The sequence below is a fragment of the Anastrepha ludens genome, chromosome X (assembly GCF_028408465.1).
Source record: "Anastrepha ludens isolate Willacy chromosome X, idAnaLude1.1, whole genome shotgun sequence".
Lineage (NCBI taxonomy): Eukaryota > Metazoa > Arthropoda > Insecta > Diptera > Tephritidae > Anastrepha > Anastrepha ludens.
The window spans coordinates 78,098,212-78,110,954 of NC_071503.1; positions in this window are offsets into that span (position 1 = coordinate 78,098,212).

Below are 12,743 nucleotides of genomic sequence, written 5' to 3' on the forward strand. Positions count from 1 at the left end.
ATAGTCGAGTAACAGGATTGGCAACTTTGTATTTGGAATCTGAGTTAGCAAGGGAACTCGACTTCGATGATATTATAAGAGCTTTTGCCTCAGCAAAGCAAAATTCTAAGCATCGTGGCAGTCATTTTCAAATATTTGTAAGGCTCACAAAATGAATAAAAAAATTTAACTTTTTTCAGCTGCGTTTTTTATTTCAGATATGCTGAAGAGTTTTCTAAAATTCATTTTAATCAATATTTCATAATTAATTCTATCGAAAATTTTATCAATGAGTTTTTCAATGTTTAAATGTTATATCACTATAACATAATACGCATTTTGATAAATAAAAAAAATTTGAAGGGGCCCGCATCTCAAGTTTCCCCCGGGGCCCGAATACTCTCTCCACAGCCCTGTCAATGAGTAACCTTTATCTAAACATGCGTTGGATGAAAATAAGTTCATTTTAATACCAGGTACATATAGCACATCAGCCAAGTACTTTGCGTTCCAGACGTTGCCATTATAAGCTTCAACGTGAATATCCCCCCTACCATATGCTTGCACTATGGAACCATCCGCAATGCGAACATCTTTTGGAGTAACAAACTTGACATAATCATGTAACCATTCTTTGCGATAAGACATATGATCGCTAGCACCAGAGTACATGTACCAACTGCTCTCACGTGATATGTTTGATTGCACAAACATAACCTCACTTACAAAAGCATTACCATGTGCTAATTTTTTACCATTTTCTCTATTTGGACAGTCTCGCTTCCAATGACCAAACTTTTTGCAAAGGAAACATTTTTCTTTCTTCTTATTGTCGCCTTTACCTTTAACTTGATTTGCTACGAACGCTCCTTGCGTATTTGGCTGCACACCCAATCTAGATTCTCTCATACACTAGCGTGTCGTTAGCATTTTCAATGTACGGTCCTTTTTCTCTGTTGCTTCCCACGCCGCAAAGAAATGATTACAGTGAGTCAATAAAGTTTAAGTACACACATCAGTCAGATAAAAAAATGCATATGTTTCATTCAATTTACATAAAAATTTATTAGAGCTTGTATATTTCACATTGTAAATAAAGTAAGGAACATAAAATCATTCTTTTCAATTCACTACATACTAGCTTTAAAAAATAATAAGCAAAAAACTTTGCACTATCGTGATTTCACATAAAAAAAGTTTAAGTACACTTTATAAATAATATTAAAAAAAGAACAAAAACAAAAAACGCGGAATAAATTAATATTTTGTTGGTCCTCCACCTGCATCGATAACAGCTTGTAAGCGTCTACGCATGCTTCTCACTAACCTTTTAGTCTCATTTTCTGCGATTTTGCCCCACTCCTCTGATAACGCATTTTTAGGCGATCCCTTTGAGGTTATATTATGTTTCCGAGTTCTTTTTTCTAACAAATCCCAGACATGTTCAATGGGATTTAGGTCCGGTGACTGTGGGGGAGTATGCAGTTGTTTGCAGTTGTAAAGGAGCCATTCCTTAACTAAATATGACGTGTGCTTGGGGTCGTTATCCTGCTGAAAAAGAAATGTATTTTCATCGAGCCCCAATTGCGTTGCACTTTGCTTAAGGTTGCTGCGTAAAATGCTTAGATATGAATGCTTATCCATAGTAGTTTCAATAAAGACCATTTTACCCACACCAGCTGCCGCCATACACCCCCAAATCATTATGTTACCGCCACCGTGTTTGACAGTCGGTATTAAATTTTTTACCTGCATCTCCTCATTAGGCTTTCTCCATATTTGTGTCGCTCCATCCGGTCCATAAATATTATATGTAGATTCATCGCTAAATAATACGTTATCCCAAAAGGAATCTGGCTTTTCTAAGTGCTCCTTTGCAAAATTCAAACGTTTTTTTTTATTAATAGGTGATATTAGAGGTTTTCTACGTGGAACTCTTCCATTGTAACCAACTTTATAAAGTACATTTCTAATGGTCTGAGGATTGACGCTTGTTGCAGTTCCTTGTAGCAATTCATCACGTATTTTTGGAGCAGATTTCTTGGGATCAGCTTTGATGGCATTCAAAATATATCTCTCTTCCCGTTCGGAAATTTTTTTTGGACGACCAGAACGTGGTTTCTTTTGCACATTTCCATTGCTGTTGTGAAAGTTAATAATATTTTGTACGCTAGAATGTGTTTTTCCAACAATTCTTCCAATTTCACGCAATGATTTTTTTCCAAATACAATTTGATGATCAGTTTTCTTATTTCCATCGATATTTCTTTACCTTTTCCCATTTCGTCCACTTTGAACTAGCGCCTGTATACAAATGTACAAATTATCAATAATAAAATGCTTCAAACGCATTTCTGCACTTATTTGCTAAAACCCAAACAAATTTAAATCCGTTATTTTTACAAAAACAACAACGCAACAATACATATTTGCGTGTTGTACTTAAACTTTTTTTGCGTAATTTTAGCGCTCATTGAGGGTTATTTTACGTATGCACCTAAAATGTATAACGGGAACAACAAAAAAACCGGTTTTCATGACAACAATGTACTCTTTAAATGATACAAAGATATTGCATGAAGTTTTTTTTAACATAACTATGATAATTCTTAGTGTTTGTAAGAAATAACAAGGTGTACTTAAACTTTATTGACTCACTGTATATTGCTCCGGCAATGTCATTAGAATTTTTGTTACCAGCATATTCTCGAAGATTTTTTCACCCAGATCTTCTAATTGCCTTGCAATCTTCTGAAACTTTGCTATATGCATTGCAATGCTGTCATCGGCGCCTTTTACGTATTGAAAAAATTGTTGTTGTAGCAAATGAATTGATGTATCCGACTTTTGCTCGTAAACGCTCTCCAGCGTAGCAAACATAGCATCAGCAGTCTCACAGTTTATAGCATGCATCAGCGGTGCTTCGCCCACTGAAACGACCACAATTTTCTGCGCCTTTGCATTATCTTTTATCCATTGCTTTCTAGGTTCACCATCAGTTTCAGGTTGCTTTACAGCTCCACTTACAAGTTGCCATAGGCCACCAGCTCTAAGCACCACCTTTATCTGGAACTTCCATAAGGTCTAACCGTTCTCAACTTCAAGCTTGTTGATTTTAATTTCTTCCATCTTAAACGCTGAAGTATTCCAAGAAAATTTCAGTTTTACTTCTCACGCGTTGGGCACGCGCTGGGCTCATAACGTGTAGTCTTTTTCTTTGAATAAAAAGTCGTGTGTATACGCTTACAGATGAGAAAAGAGAATGAACGAATTTATTATACGCATGTACATATGAGCAAGAATGATAGAAAGAAGATTGCGCCCATCAGAGCGTACGTAACGTCACGTTTGCTGAGTTGTGCAGTATTGCCAACCATTTGCTCTTCGCAATAAATTTAGTGCTTTTTTATACCCAAAATGCAAAAGTTTTTAAGTTTCGTGTTTGTTTCTTTTTTTTTAATTTAAAGCTACCGAAACTTTAAGTTAAAAAACAAATTATATTATTAAACAAAAAAAAAAGGTTAAAAAAGGTCGCTCTGAGAAGATTTTAGTGCTAATGAAATTTTTTTTACTCTAATAAAATTTGATAATTTGAAAGCGCAAATTTAATTTTTGGCTCCATTTAAGGTTATGCAAAATATTAAATGCCCCTCTCTCAACTCTTCTTAAGATTGAAAACCTTTTTACACATTTTAAAAAGCCTTTGAATTTATTGAATGCGAATTAAAATCATAGAGGTGTAATCGTTTCTTCCGGTCATCAATCCCTAGTGAGACATAGGACATTAAGAGTTATATTCATTGTAAAAATAAACAAGAAAATACCAGAAAATACTAAAGAAACCATACGGACATTTTTGCAAAAAGAGTACCTTATGTTACATAACCTCAAATATAGCAAAAAAGTCGCTCCCTTAACAAAAGAGTCTCGCTTAACAAAAAAACCTCATAAATTAAATTGTACATAAGCATAACACATTTATTTAAAAAAACGCACATTTTAAAGACAATTTGTCACGCATACAAAGTTCTTTAAGTGATTCAATAAAAATTTGTTGGGTTATTTTCTTTGAATGGGCATTTTAGTGCGTTTTTATATCCAAAGCTAGGCAGCACTGCAGTAGCGAGAGAGAGATTTGACTGCCGAAAGCAGAAGAACACCAACAACACCTGCAATCGCGGGCAATGCCACCAGATGTTAAAAAAGTAAAGCTAAATAAAACTGAGTGAATTATTTAAACAATTATTAAAAAATGTATATTTTACAAAATTATAAACATGACATTTTAATTAGAACAGCTAGAAAAATGTCATGAAGAAAGAACTAAAACTCCGAGACTAACTAACAAAAAAAAAATGCTAAATCAAGTTACGAAAATGGTAATCTGGCCATACTGGAGCTAAAATCACGTAACTAGTTGTCAAATTCGCTGAGCGCAAAGTAACGGGACCACGGTAGGCGCTATCTCATTATTCTTTCCATCATGCATATGAGTATAAGAATAAAATGATGCAATGAACACAGCACACAATCAGCTGTTGGTGTGCCTAACAAATATAAATACAGAATATTGTACTATATAAACTTTGTACTCAACCTATGTATGTATGTGTGTATATGCATATATTTTAATTTTTATTGTAAAAAATTACAGCAGGAATGGACAGATGACTCTCAAATCTGTCAAAAAGGCGGTGAATGCTGCGCAAGTAGTGTAAAAGTAAATAGAGGACGAGGGAGTGAAAAAGATTGTATGCATTGCTCTGTGAAAAATTAATTCATACAAGGTGGTAGCAGTAGTACAAAAACACATGTTACATGTATTTTGTTTTCACGATTTCGTGATTTGAATGTCAAAATCAGCAATCGGAATGTAAACAAAACGAATCACTTTAAAAGTTAATCAGCTACTCTAGTAACAGGCCTCTTTTCGCCAAGTGTTAGCAAGTGGGGAATAGATGCAGAAACTGGTATAAATGGGCATATGTTGGAAACGCGGGAATAGAGCTGCCTTAAATTACATGTGTTTGTAAGGCAGTGAGTTATACCAGTCTAATGAGCTATAGTCATTCTCTGTAGCGGTGAATCTTGCTCGATAACTTTGTTGTTGCTTCCGCATGCAAATTTTTCGTTCAGTTAGTTGAGCATAGAGATAGCGAGCGGAGAAATGGTGAGTAGAAGATAGGTAATATAACCTTATGTGAATTCGCCTTGCGTTCGCAAATCAAATAATATTTATCAGTTGATACCGCCGCATTTAAAAAATAGAGGGAGAAATTCAATATTAGGCAATCGTTCCATTGAAAACAAAAATGTCACAAAGGTAACAACTATGAAAAATAATACATAAAAATTCTAAAATGAGGAACATTTTAAATTGGACGGCATAATAATTGTTGCTAAATTAAAAATTTTGTGGGTAATATTAATTTTTATTCAATCTCCCCGTTTTCCTACTGGCAGCGGCCGTGTTTTATATCCCATTACAAATTTTATGTTGTCGAGATTTATCTTACTTTTGGGCTTTCATGAAGCAACTATGCATGCTGACGTTTGGCGAGGAGAAAGAAAAGTGCAATTTGCCCAACCCTGCTTTTTACAGAAAAGAAAAAAAAGAAAAACAAAAACGATTTGACAACCAAAAGGCACCTACAGTTTACAGATATTTTCATCTTACGGGAGACTAACTAAACCCACAAGTTTATAATTATCGTAATTAGTTTTACGCCCAATTACTGAACACATAATTTACATTTTATTTACAGCTTGTCAATAATGAGTTTTTACATTGCAACTAAATTCAAATTTTCGACTTCAACAGCAAAAAAATAGCACCCTTTATCTATCTTTGAGTCCTTTTTTGTATTGATTCCTATTTATTCACAGCATTTAAAAAGAATTAATAACAAAAACTTCAAGCTTTTTGAAAAACAACAACTAAAAACCAAAAACAAATAACACACTATTTCGACTCTGTCAATAAACTGTTTTTACAAACTTTAATATCGGCTTTTTTATCAAATACATAGTGGGCCTGCGAAATTTTTGGATTACTTTAATATTTCGTATGATAACTGTTAGCTCCTTATGTTTTGGATCTTTTTCTTGGTAAAATTTAAAATATGGTTTATTCCCTGTGATAAGAGCTATTTAAATATTGTTTGGCGTCCATTGTGTCGCCAATAAACACCAAGTTTCCTTCCAACAGTAATTTTACCTTTAGACTCACTTGCACGCTTTTGCTCTAACCTACCCTCTTTTTCCACTCGATTTGTATCATTAAGAACTATCTAACTTGTTGCTGAAAACATTGCAGACAAACCCTGTTTTACCCAAGTGGTAATTCTTCTTCTTCAACTGCCGATCCACTGATGGATGTTGGCGGTCACATTTATTAATAAAAATTATTTCTTATTACAAACTTATTTATATTACACTATTATATTGCCAATAAAACTGGAATATGCTTCGCAGCAATTCTTGCTCTTTTTTGCATCTTCTGAGAACTTCTACATTTGTAACACGGTCAGTCAGGGGCGGATCGTGACATTGTGGGGCCCTGGGCTAATGTTACTCGGGGGCCCTGTTTTCTATGGTGATATATAGTTATCAGAAAAAAAATCATCTTATAAAAACATTTATTTATCAGAACAAATATGACAATAAAGAATATTAAATTACAAATCAATCTTTCTGCCTTTTCGTGCAGCGAATTCCATTATTTGCTCATCAACTGCTAAGTCCTTTGTTAGATCACAATTTATCGAAAGAAGAGATAAATGATTAAGTCGATCGTTCGACATTGTTGTCCTATACTTATTTTCAATATATGACATCCTGGAGAAAGAGCGCTCCGCTTCGCAGCTGGTGATGGGCAACGTCAAAAAAAATTTTGAGATGGTGTAACAAGTTCCCTTTCATAGATAGGCTTATAAATTTCACTGCAAGAGGTGTAGCAGTCTGATTTAGATTGTAGTAAATATGATTTTAAGGTAGTAGTCTGGTAACTTACACGTTTTTTGAGGCCATGTTTGGGAGATTTTTAGGAAGGGAAAATAAAATTCATTCGGTTTGATTTTCTGATATGTTATTAAAGGTATCAGAAGGTGTACAAAAAACATTTTTTTTTTTTTTTTAATGTTTGGATATTATTTTTGTACACTACAGCAAGCGGCAAAAAAAAGAGGTACAGTGGCTGGCCGGCGTGATTTCGCCACTTGTGGTCATTTGAAACAGAAAAAACAAATTGCTTATTAATCAGTGTACTTGTCGTTCTGGCGGGTAGTAAGGTCAAATGATTTTGACCAAAAATAACAAAATGGCGGTCTTCGTAAGAAAATTGCCTTTTTTTAAAGTGGAAATCGGACTAAAAAATGGAAAGTTAGGGACGAAATAAATTAAATCTACTACCCGCCAGAACTATTGATGAGTAGAAAAACATATCTAAATTTCAGCTCAATCCGTTAGATAGAAAATTTGTTTTCACGACGGCCATCCGGAAAAACGTTGTTTTGAGAAAAACGCGTTTAAAGTTTTAGCAATTGAGCCGCGCAAGTACGAGCCGCTCTCATGTATGTGCTATAATTTCGTCAATATTTCGAATTTCGGTCTAAAATTTGTACAGCATATTACCAATATATCGCACTTTCAAAATATGTACCATAAAAAACCGAAATTCGAAATTTTCAAAATAAGTTACCAGACTACTACCTTAATTGAATGCATTCATTTACTAAATTTTCATCTACGTCATCTGAATATTATTTTAATATACAATATTGCGTACACTTTCCAGATCCACGCTTTCCTGGTTTTTATTCTGCAAATCCATTAAAAAATTAAATTTTTTCCTGGTTGTCTCATAGACTTGACCCCTTTCATTTAAGTCCATAATCAGCTTATCCAATGCAACGTTTAGCGTGTCTCTTTTAAATTTTTCTGCGCCGCACACTGAGACTTTAGCAGTAGACTTATCGGCAAATTTTGAAGTAATTTGTCTCTTGTAAACGTCGCTGTAATTTGTTTCCACACTAGTACTCAATTTTTTAGCTTTCCCTTCGTACTCTTTTAGCTTCTGATCCGAATGCTGTCGTATGTTGTACACGAACTCTTTTAACGAAACAATTAATTTAGTGCCTTCGCAAATATTTAAGCCAGGGCTCTGTATTTTTTTATTTACTACATTAAACCTCTCCAAAATTTCTTCGCAAAATGTGATCAAAATTGCAAGTGAGAGTTTCGCCAGTTTATTAAATAAACTTCGTGCCTCTTTTCTGAAATCAGCTTTATCATCCTCATTTTCGCTAAAAGTTTTTAAAATTTTCATAATTTCAGAATAATAATTTTTTAAAGCTTTGACTGCCTCATAATGACAAACCCATCTGGTTTAGCTTAAACTTTTTAACGTAAATTTTAGTTGCATTTCCCGATGTAGCAATTCCCACATGTGGGTTGAAGATGAAAAGAAAACATATATTTTTGGCACCACTCCAAAAAAATTTACAATTTCGGTTGCAACTTTAACACATTCTTCACCAACTAGGTTAAGGGAATGTGCAGCACATGGAACATAATCCGCACTTTTATTTTTTTGTTGTGGAATTAATGCTTGGACACCTTTGTACTGACCCGACATATTGGCTGCGTTGTCATAAGACTGTCCCCTACAGTTATCCAGTACCAGCCCATTTTTTTCTAAAAAGTCTTGTAGAATATTAAATAAGTGTATACCAGTATGACTACTAATTTTGATGAATGAGACACATCTCTCGTACACATTTCCCTGAAAACAGTATCATAATACAATAGCAAGTTGGTCATTGTGAGACAGATCTGGAGTTGAATCCATCACAATTGAATAATACTTTGTGTCGTCGTTATTTATTTGATTTATTGTATAATTTGTTTCACTATCTGTTTGCCCATAATATCAATAACTTCCTCATATACTGTTTTTGATAAGTACGATATTGTTGGTTTCGGTCGCAGCTCTCGTTGTTCAATATGTTCCCGAATAAATGGGTCAAACTCTGCCAATAGATCCAGAGCTCCCACGAAATTACCATTATGTGGTGTACCAAATACTTCTTCGGAGCCTCTAAATGCTAATCCTCTTATACTCAAAAATTGTATCACTGCAATAACCCGTTTCATGACATTATGATAGTACTCTGTTTCTTTCTTTGATTGATCCTGGAGCTGCTTATCTACAACGGACTTATTTTCTTTTCGTGACAGCCAAGCTAACATAGAAAGTTATGTTCATTAGAATTTTCTAAAGACGTTCCTATGTGTTTCCAATCAGAAAATCCCGTTGACACTGGCCACGATCCCACGTCAAGATATTTCCCAAACTCAAAGTTAATGTTTTCTGAATTTCGTTAAGTCTCAATATAAGCTTCCTTATGTTGAGCATTAATATCGTTTTCAGTTGGATCAGAGGGTTGTTGGTAGTCAGATAATTGTTCATTTGCATGACTAATATTTTTTTTCGGTGTTGGGGTTCCTTACTCTCTGTAGATATGTTCTCTTTGGATAAGGTTCCTTCCTTTTCGCTTGATAATAGATTTTTAGATCTTTCATCGTCATTTTTATGTTCTATTTTAAGAAAAGTATGTAGTTTTGCACATTTACTTTTTTCTTTTTCTCGACTTAACTGTACTTTTCGTTTTTCAGCTCCACTTCTATATTTTCTTGTAGACATTGATATGATTTTGGTATTCTAAAAATAATCAAAGAACAGAATTAACCTATAATCGTTGAGATAATCTAATCTCTAAGGTATTAATATTTTGTACAAGTAACGCAATTTATTAGAAAAAACATGCGAATAAATTTTTGAGTGGATGAACCCGACCGCTGGATGAGGAATAATTTTCTTAACAACTCCTGTCGATTTGTGTGGTTGAAGCCACCGGTAAACTTAATTTGTTGAAACCGATTGGCGCTACCGATTATTTCACAAATCATAAATCGCTAGCCTCTACAGATGTTTGGTTCCATGTAGAACTGGCCATAATTCGAATTCCCATCCACCCTTACAAAAATTACAGAGAACACTTATAACTAGATTTACCTACGAAGTTGATGCAATTGCCTTTGCTGTGTTCTGAATATTCCATGGAGCTTCACTGTCTCTTTTCAAAATTCGAGACGTATTATCGCACCAACACTTTTTTATGCACTACACTTTTTTTAAGTTATATAGCAACTTTATTAGCAGCACACAGCCAGTTTTTGTTTATTTTTGCACTTCGAGGACAAGCATGAACTAAATTCTTGATCTACGGGGAGCCCCCAAAATAGACGCAATAAACACGCACGCTATAAAATACACCGTCTATAGACAAGGGAAGTGGCAGGTGAATTACCGATTCGTTTCATGGGCGCGCACACGAGTTGATCGATTTTAGTTGCCAAACTTACGATTTTTTTTCGATGCAAGTAACGTTCGCACACGTGTGCAAACAAAAGAACATATATAAAGTCAAGTATCATTGTTTATGTCAGCGCAGGAACAGCACTGTCAAAAAGTGTGAGTACTTAATTAGTTGGCACTTAACCGTTTTAACGGTTCTGGCCGTCTAGTGCAGTGGTCGCCAACCTTTTCAGTGTGCTGAGCTACTTTCAAGATTTTGAAATAAACAGCGAGCTACTTGCACAAGCCAACACAAACTAAATAATACACAGTTATATTCGACATACAATACATGTATTTATTTTACTAATATACGTTCTATATATAATAATCTTATGACTCATAGTGCTTATACTTATGCATAACTACTTATATACATCCATGTTCACACCTATCAATCGTAACAAAATTTTTTGCAGTCATAATGGCAAATCATAAGCGACTTAAAAAAACAACAAAACAGTAATAGTACATTATTATATAAATAAAATATGGGCAGATAAAAAGAGCATATTTAATGAGAAGGTTGACATTCTGACTCATCGATAATTTTTTTAATATTTGCAGTATAATTTAATACAGTCATTCGAATACAGTTATCCAAATGTATATCTGTAAGCCGATTGCGGTATTTATTTTTAATAAATTTCATATTGGAAAAAGAAGATTCACGCAAATAAGTTGAACTGAATAACGCTTTCACTTTCAACGCAACACGACATAAAACTGAATACTTATCTTTACTTACTAAAGTCCATATACATTTTGTATTTGAACCAAAAGATTTTAAAGTCAAGTCACTTTGAAAAGCAATCAGTTCCATTTCTGTCCCAGCAATGTCTTCGCCAAAGTTGTTCATAACACAAGTTGCAAACTGTTGTATATCAATGTCCATGAAGGGTGAAACAACAAATTGCGTCACTAAAGCAATTTTGCTGAAATCCTTGAAACGATTTTTGAAGTTTTCCTTCAAGTTAGAAACTATTTCCATATGATATTTACTGTCATAGGGCTCTAATAGATTTTTGGATATCTTTTCGGAAAGAATAGGAAAATGCTTAGTATCGCGGTTTTTTAGGTTTTGTTCCCAAAATTCAAGTTTTGTAATAAATGCATTTATATCAGAAATCATTTCCACTAATTCTTTATCCCTGCCTTGAAGCTGCAAGTTAAGCTCATTTAATTTCTCTGTAATATCCACAAGAAAACCAAAATCTCTGAGTCAAGTCGAATTTCCCGGTTCAGGAATCGGTTCATCGCGTTCTTTGAAAAATTGGACATCATTGAAACGTTTGAGCACTCTTCCTCTGCTTAACCATCGCACTTCAGAGTGAAGAAGTAGCTCTCCGTATTGACAGTCAATTTCATCAGCCAAGGTTTTAAATAATCTTCTTTGTAACGCTTGAGCTCTAATCTTGTTCACTATTTTCACCACCAGTTTCATAACGTTGTTCAAGTTTAGAAAATTTCCACATAATGCTTGCTGAAGTATAATACGAGCCCCTTATCACAACCCACCATAGCTGGAGCACCGTCAGTTGTCAGGCCTACCATTTTTGATATTGGAATTTTCTCAGAAGAGATGAGATTTTTTAAATGAGAAAACAGCTCTAGCCCAGTAGTATGTCCTTTGAGTGGAATAAAATTCAAAAGATCTTCTTTAATTGTAAAATCACTAAAAGCCATCCTGACAAATATGGCCATCTGTGAGGTGTCAACTACATCTGTTGATTCATCCAGTTGCAGTGAAAAATAAATACAGTTATCTAAGTCACTTCTTAATTGTAAAAAAATATCATTGCTCATTACTTTTACTCGCCTCATCACTGTATTAGCAGAAAGTTGCATAGATTTTATAGCAGACACTATTACGTTTTTATTTCTAAAGTTGGCGAATAAAGAATCTGCAGCTTCCAAAAATGCTTGTTGTATGATTTCCCCGTCTTCATAAGGTTTCTTCTTTTGTGCAATTATCTGGGAAACACGATAAGATGCTTCAGTTGCAGCCTTATTTTTGTCGATTGTTTTCAAAAATATTGACTGTTGTCCAATTAACTGGATTTTGAAATGTTTCAGTTTTTCTTTTCTGGTGGCAGAATTTAACAGGAATGCCTTCTCAAAATTCGAATGTACAGTTTTATAATGCCTCTCAATATTTCCTTTTTTAGGAACTGACACAGATGTATTACATAACAAACAAACACTTTTGCCTTTAACTTCTGTGAAGAAGTATTGTTCTTCCCATTCCGAATGGAAATGGTATGTCTTCGCCTTCTTCCTACTGCTTGCCATAATGTTTCGAACTCTAACCCAACCGCTGCAAGCAGAACGTTGATAATGCCGTTCA